This window comes from Tupaia chinensis, unplaced genomic scaffold (assembly GCF_000334495.1).
Source record: "Tupaia chinensis unplaced genomic scaffold, TupChi_1.0 Scaffold000362_1, whole genome shotgun sequence".
Classification (NCBI taxonomy): domain Eukaryota; kingdom Metazoa; phylum Chordata; class Mammalia; order Scandentia; family Tupaiidae; genus Tupaia; species Tupaia belangeri.
This window is the reverse complement of record NW_006159859.1, coordinates 263,925-271,779: the sequence shown is the minus strand read 5'-3', so window position 1 is coordinate 271,779 and position 7,855 is coordinate 263,925. Positions and strand designations below refer to the sequence as shown.

Here is a 7,855-nt window from a genome sequence, read left to right as displayed (position 1 = left end):
GATTGAGTGGGAACAAGCAGTTAGCGTAATGGCTATGTCACTGGACTCCCACGTAGTCGACTGCGGTTCACATCCCAGACCCGGTGGCTTAAAACTCACGCCGGGCGCGTGTGCATGCGTGCCCAAGATCCCGAGAGGACAATGGAGGAGAAGGGATTGCGGCATGACCATCCCCCCTGGGGGGTGATTTCTCGCTTTCTGTCTCTATGTCTCTCTCTCTGTCTTTCTGGCGAGCGCATGCGCCCTATAGCAAAAACCTCCCCAAAAAAAAAAAAAAAAAAAAAAAAAAGGATTGAGTAATCTGACTCTTTAGCTGGCCCATAAATCCCCCCTAGGGAGAAAACTCATTGAACCAGTCTGGTGAATATTCACTTGGCTTAGTTGATATAATGGGTTGATTAGTGATCTCCCCGAAATATGTCTATGTCTTGACCTTCTTAACCTGTGAATGTGACCTTATTTGGAAAAGGTTCTTTATAGATATAATGGAAGGACATAAAGACCACCAAGGATTTATTCAGGTGGCCAGAAATCCAATGACAAATGTCCTTATGAAAGACAGAAAAGGAGAATACCTGAAGAGAATAGGAGAAGACCACGTGGAGGGCAGAAACAAAGACTGTGATTAACCAGTCACAAATTAACGAGTGCTTGAAACCACCAAAATCTGGTAAGACAAGGAGGGAAGAGGCCTAGAGCGCAAGTCTCTTAATATCTTGATTTCAGACTTCTGTGCTTCAGATCTGTGAGAAAATTCATTTCTATTGATTGGAGCCACCAAATCTGTGGTAATTTGTTTTAAAAGACCTATGAAACTAATACAGGAGAAAGACTTGAGGATTTAAATCAATGCAAGAGTCAAGACAATTGCAAAATGACAGAACTGATGTGCAACACAAATAAAAGGAAAAAATAAATTTTAGCTTTTTGAGGGAGAGGAAGGAAAGAGAAAAGTAGAGAAGGAAAGAGGAAGCAGTAGAAAGAATGTACACTGGGGCCAGATGCGTATATGGCAGTAAAATTCAATGCTCTGCTTGGCTGACCCACAGTGGAAGGCTATAGGTTCTCATCCAGAGACCTTCCTGCATATATCTGCACCATGAGTGTGACCCAGGCACACCCACCCATGCCTATGATTCAGGGCTGGCTAAGGAAGGGGTGGATCATGCTGACAAGACCATGTTGAGGGTGTCTCTCTCGATCTCTCATCTTTCTCACTCATGGAAGAAATAAATAAATAAACTTAGAAAAAACGAATGTACACAATGAACGACAAAAGGATTTGATGGACACACATGGAAAGTAAAATCCCTTGTCTTTTTGAATCTTGCTGCCAGTCTTCCCTGACTTTATTCTGCTTAAATTTTCACATGTTTAGTAAAATTTGAATGTTGGTACCTTCAGTAAAAATTATGCAAGGCTTTATGTTTTGTGGATATAGGATGGATCATCTAAAAGAAGTTTGGTATTTGTTATCAACAAGATGCAGGGCATGACTGGGCTAAGGAACAGTTTCCCAGAGTCTGAGGGAAGTTTAGGATACAAAACCTTCAAGAATTTGCAGGAATACCAGGAAGTCCTTTTGGACACCTCTAATTTGAAACCACTTCATCTTAATAATCACGATATTACATTCTCCTCTTAGAGGTTATATATATTACAACTTTATAAATGGCTAACCATTCTCGCTAAATGGAACTGGTGGTTATCTGTTTCTGCACTTGTTTGCTAACTCATTCTGCTAGAAAGGTAAAATTTAACAAGACGACATAGCAAAGGCTTCACACTTGTCACTTTCAATGATATTCTACTCAGTAGAAGGTAACTGAGAATACGAAATAAAATCCTAGCGGTCAGTCTTGTTACAGCTGCTTAAATCCATTACTTCTCTTGTGGCACTTCTTTTTCTGAGTATGTAAAACATTCATCTGACACAATAAAGCTTTGATAACCAGATCTCACAAGGAAAAAATTGCTGTTATTCAAATTAATTCTTGTGGAGAGCAAGTGTTTCAAATAACTACACCCAGTAAGTTTAGTGCAAATGAAGAAAAAGTTTTGGCAATTTATAGAATGTTAAATATTTGGATTTTACAGTCAGGTTGATCAGTAGTCACTCCTTTTAAATGTTATCTTGCCTATTTTGGCTTTTGCATTTAAAAATATTGGGGAAAAGTTTGTCTAGTTGAGGTTGCTATAATGAAATAGCATAGGGAAGCTTAGATGATAGAAATTCATTTTTTACAGTTCTAGAGGTTGGAAAACTCAAGATTAAGGTGCTGACAGACTCCTTGTCTGGTGAGAGCCTATTTTCTAGTTATGTTCTCATATGGTATATGGAAAGCCCTCCGAGTCCCTCTAAGTCTATTATTTTCTTTTGTATGTGAGAGGCAAAAAGAACAAACACTATTTTTCACCAAAAAGTGCTATAATATCTGATTCATTCAATATAGCAAGAACCAAGAGGATTAGGTTTTTCAAAGCGCTTTCTAGTTTTGAATGTCCCCCAAATTTGTGTTGCAAATTGGTTGTGATGGTATTGAGCAATCGAAAACGTAATTCCACTGTGGTGCTGAAAGGTAGAGCAAGGAAATTACAATTAAGGTCATGAAGGAGAAGCTCCCACAACTAATTCCTTATGGTGTATAAGGCAAGGCAATGCGAGCAGAGCAGATGCATGCATTCCTGTTCTTTTATTTAACTTATTTATTTATTTATTTATTTATTTATTTATTTATTTATTTATTTATTTAAATTTAACCAAAGAAGGACAGAGAGAGAAAGAGAAAGTGAGACAGCAAGCCACCAGGTCCAGGACTTGAACTGTGATGAGCCATGTGGGAGTCCAGCACCCTTAACCACCATGACCCCTGCCAGTCCCTAAATTACACAGTTTTGAATATTTAAAAAAAAAGTATTAGCAGCAAATGGAAAAGGACAGTCCTCTATCACACTCTGTAAAGCTGAATAGGCAAAATTTTATTCATACTGGGACTTTTTTAAAAAATAATTATTTCACTTCATTTATTTTAAATTTTGACCAGAGACAGGGTGTGGAGGGGGGAGAGAGAAAGAGAGAGAGAGAGAGAGCTAGAGTGAGAGAGAGACAGAGACAGAGAGAGAAAGTGAGTAAGAAAGATACTCCTTCTTGGACTTGAATTATAATCGGTCATATGGGAGTCTAGCACCCTTAACTACCACACATTTTGCCAGCCCCTAATGGGACATAACTGAGAAAACATGCTTTATAAAACTTTTATATGCTATTAGAATGGAATGGTTGCTTGAAATTTGGAAACACTGATGAATTATAATAAAGGAGCAAAGAGAGAACTGGTGGAAATATCTATCCATCAGAAGCAGGAGAAGCAGAAGTCCTGGGATGATCCACAACCTGAAATAATAAATGCAATTCTTTGACTTTGGCAAGCTGCATGAACAAATGCAGGTCTTTGACTTGGCAAGAATCTGTACTAATAGCTAATATATCATGAAATTTTTAGGAAGGGAAAATTGTGCAACCTAGTGGGTTTTTTCTTTTTCATTTGTTGGTTTTTGATAGCCACAAAATATCAAAAATAAGTGAGCCAATATCTAATATCTATTGGTCCAATGGCAAATCTTCATACCTAACTCAATCTCCATACGTCTGCCAATTCTTAGGCCAAGAGCCACTCAAGTGAAGAAAACACTTCTTTTGGAACAAGGACCCTGAGTTACTGCAGAGAGTATATTTGGCAGATATTCTACAAATTAGACAAGAGTAATGGACACTGGGAGACAGTGAATTAAACAGAAACTTCTATGCCTGTCTAAACTGATACTGATAGCAGAGGAATGAAAATGAAATCAATATCTCCCATTAGAAAGGGAATATTTGTATGGACTCTAGGTAATAAATGTTCTCCTGGCTCAGGTCCATCTCACCATGAGTCCAAGAATTCTATAATAGAAACCAATCTTGCAATTGTTTCTCCAATCCCTAGGTGAATAATTGGCATGGATTTACTTACCAGATGGTAAACTATCACACTGGTTCCCTTTTGCATGGAATAATAAAAACTATATCAGGAGAGGTCAAGTAGAAGCCTTTGAAACTTTTTTCATAGTTAACAGTATATCAGAACCAGTGTCACGTCTCACATAGAATAGTGGAGATCAATGCCACTCATTTAAAAAATAGATTTTTATAATTTTATACATTCAATCATTGTACCTAACTACAGCTTATAAAATTAATTACCCAACATGAATAAACTTCACACAAGTCAAGTTGAAGATATAATACACCTTATTATCAACACATAATCATCCGTCTCTGTATCCCATACATGTCTTCTATATTTTTCTCCTTGACTCCTTTCCTCACATTCTCCCCTTCTTCCACCCTTTCCCTCGACTATGTCCAAAATTTGTAATCATTTTCCATGCATTTATATCCTCTATCCTTTCAGTTTCTGCCATAGAGTGTGGATAGTCAGTATATATTAAGTGGAGACATACAATGTCTCTTTTTCATTGCCTGAATCACTTCACTCAGAAATAAATATTCCATATTCATTCACTTTCTATCAAATGCCAGGGTCTTGTTTTTAATGGCTGAGTAATATTCTATAGAGTAAAACTTTTTAATCCTTTCATCTGTTCATGAACATTTAGGTTGTTTCCATGTCTTAGCAACTGTGAATAATCCCACAATAAACATAGAGGTGCAAGCACTTTTCTGACTGAACTTTCTGATTGAACTTTCTCTATCCTTTGGGTAGATACTCAGAAGTGAAACTACTGGATCATATTGTAGTTCTATTCATAGATCTTTGAGAAACCACCTTATTGTTCTCCACAGTGGCTGGACTAATTTACATTCCCACCAACACAACGGTATAGGAGAGTTCCCTTATCACCACGGCCTCATTTTCTTTTTTGTTTTAATTTCAGTTATTCTGATTGGTGTTGGGTGGCATCTCATTGTGGTATTGTGGTTTTGGATTTGCATCTCCCTTATGATGGGGATATTGAGCATTTTTTCATATGCTTTACAGCTGTTCATAATTCTTCCTTAGAGATTTGTTTGTTTAGCTCATTTGCCCATGTTTTAATAAGGTTGATTTTTTTTTTTTTTTTTTGGTGGGGGATAAGGTGCTTGAGTTACCTTTGTATTCTTATGATCAGTACCTTATCTGAGATCTGAGACATAAGTTATAAAAATATTCTCCCACTCTGAGGGTTGTTGATTTATACTAATTACTGTGTCTTATGTTGTGCATAAACTTCTTAATCTGTTGAAATCCCATCTATCTATTTGGGGGATTACCTGTGCTTTGGGAGTCTTATTTAAGAAATATTTGTCTACTCCAATGTCTTTCAGAATTTTTCCAGTGTTTTCCACCAGTAGTTTTATCATTTGAGATCTTAGGTTTAGATCTTTCATCCACTCTGAGTTTATTTTTGTTCATGGTAAAAGTTAGGAATCCAGATTTATCTTTCTGCAGGTCAATATCCAGTGTTTCTAGCACCATTTATTAAAAAAGTTTTCTTTTTTCCACTGGATTGACTGGTATCCTTTGTCAAAATCAGTTGGTTGTATGTTTTAGGGTTTAACACTGGGGTCTCTATTTTGTTCCAATGATCCACATGTCTGTTTTTGAGCCAATACCATACTGTTTTGATTATCATACATTTGTAATATATTTTAGTGTCAGGGAGTAAGATGCCTCCCACCCTACTCTTCTTGTGCTGGATTGCTTTGGCAATACAGAGTCATTTATGATTCTAGAAAAAATTCTATGGTTGTCTTTTCTTTACCTGTGAAGAATGTCTCTGGTAATTTTATTGGCCACCATCCTCATTAATGCCACTCTTAAAGAATTTGTAGAAAATCATAACAATCAAGGAATCCTTTTGTAGGAGGGAGCTTGGGCTACTGAAATTTGGGAGGATGCTCCGGATGTGTTTAGAGGACATCTGAGCAGGTCTGTGAGTTCAATTATGTTTTCACCCTCTGTGATGTGTGCCTTGTGCAAGAATAAGACCCTTCACTATGGAGTCCCCATGTTGTTTCTGATTGTTGGACATTTTTTCAATCTTCATGATTTTCACAAATCTGGTATGATGCTTTGAGGCTTAAAATTGATCCTAAATTGGAGAAAAAACTGAAAATAAATAAAATATCTTTAGAGTTGGGGTTCGAGAAAATAAAGGACTCTACTTTGGATGACTGGAAGAATATTTGAGAAACAAGGCCTTGAGAGGATCCTGACCTCCTCCAAGGGTGAAATTCAGAAATCTATAAGACTAAGACCATTTGACTATGACATTTTTTTAATAAAAATGTTATCAATTTGACTTCTTATTACATACTCCTATCCAGCAGAAAGAAAATTTCAGACCTTCAGAAACCTGGATATGAGTAATCTGATGGAAAATAATCTTGATAAAAAGTCAAGTAAAGATCTATATACCTTCTTGATTTTTATATCCAAACAAAAGTAATAGTGTTGGTCACATCTATTCACAGCTTCCAATAAAAATGCAAATACTTCTAAAAAAGAGAATATAGAACATAGAAATCCCCATTTAATTTGCTGACTTTGACCACTGAAGAGTAAGGGGATCATGAAGGATTACTGTGTAGTCCCAGTTGCTGCTCTCACTATTTTTCTACTTCCAATACAGATCCATACAAATCAGAGTCTCTGTCTGCTACTTCAGCATTGTTGATTATCGCAGAAATTCTGCCTTCCTTGCTTCTGATGGATAAGTGTTGCCATGAGTTTTTCTTTTTAAAGGCCATAATTATTTCTAAGTTTCAAGCACCTATTTTATTTTAGTCAATTCTTTATTGCAGAGAAGAGATACTAGAGTCTGAGTAATTTTAATGGAAAGTTACTTAGCTCAGCATTTTTGAGGTCCACGGTCAATGGACAAACTCTGATGAGGGTCTTCTTGCCGGTGGATAACACAATGGAGAGCAGCACATACCAAGACAGAACAAACATGTGCTGTGTTTGTGTCTTCCTGTCGTTCTGTGTCTCTTTCACAATTAGAAACTAACCAAGATTCAATTACAGAAACCCTATACTGAAGACTTAATTAGCTTCCATAGGGTTCATCTTTCAACATCATAGTTGAAGTTTTCACTCTCTTAATTCCATCACAATAGGAATCTGATAAAAACACATGAATTTGGTTTTTTTTTGGGGGGGGCACATTCAAACCATAGCACATTCTAATAGCATATAAAATAGTATATAGTCTTTATTAGAATATAAGCTCTAACTCTATATACTTCCTTTGATGAATGGAATTGTCTTATTTGATTTTCAACAAAATTAACAGTCCCATGGCACAATGATGACTTGCTGTGTTATAGGGAGTAAGATCCCACATGGCTGACTATGGTTCAAATACTGGACCTAGAGGCTTTAAAAACACTCAGGGTACAGGTGCATGCCTGAAGTCCTGATGGGATGGAGAAAGGAGAGAGAAAGGATTGTGGCATGACCATGACCCTTTTGTAAGTGCTTCTCTTTCTCTCCTTTCTCTCCAGTAAGCACATATGCTTTGTATCAATTAAAAAAGAAATCGAAGATGTAGTTTGTGCTTGGAGACGGCTATTTGTGGATAGTCAGTATATATTAAGTGGAGACATACAATGTCTCTTTTTCATTGCCTGAATCACTTCACTCAGAAATAAATATTCCATATTCATTCACTTTCTATCAAATGCCAGGGTCTTGTTTTTAATGGCTGAGTAATATTCTATAGAGTAAAACTTTTTAATCCTTTCATCTGTTCATGAACATTTAGGTTGTTTCCATGTCTTAGCAACTGTGAATAATCCCACAACAAACAT

At 36.7% G+C, this 7,855-nt stretch overlaps 1 pseudogene; it reads left to right on the top strand.

Annotated features, from left to right (window-relative positions):
• Positions 1-5,988: 5,988 nt before the first annotated feature.
• LOC102496124 (cytochrome c oxidase assembly protein COX16 homolog, mitochondrial pseudogene) lies at positions 5,989-6,308 on the top strand (annotated as a pseudogene).
• The last annotated feature ends 1,547 nt before the right edge of the window (positions 6,309-7,855 follow it).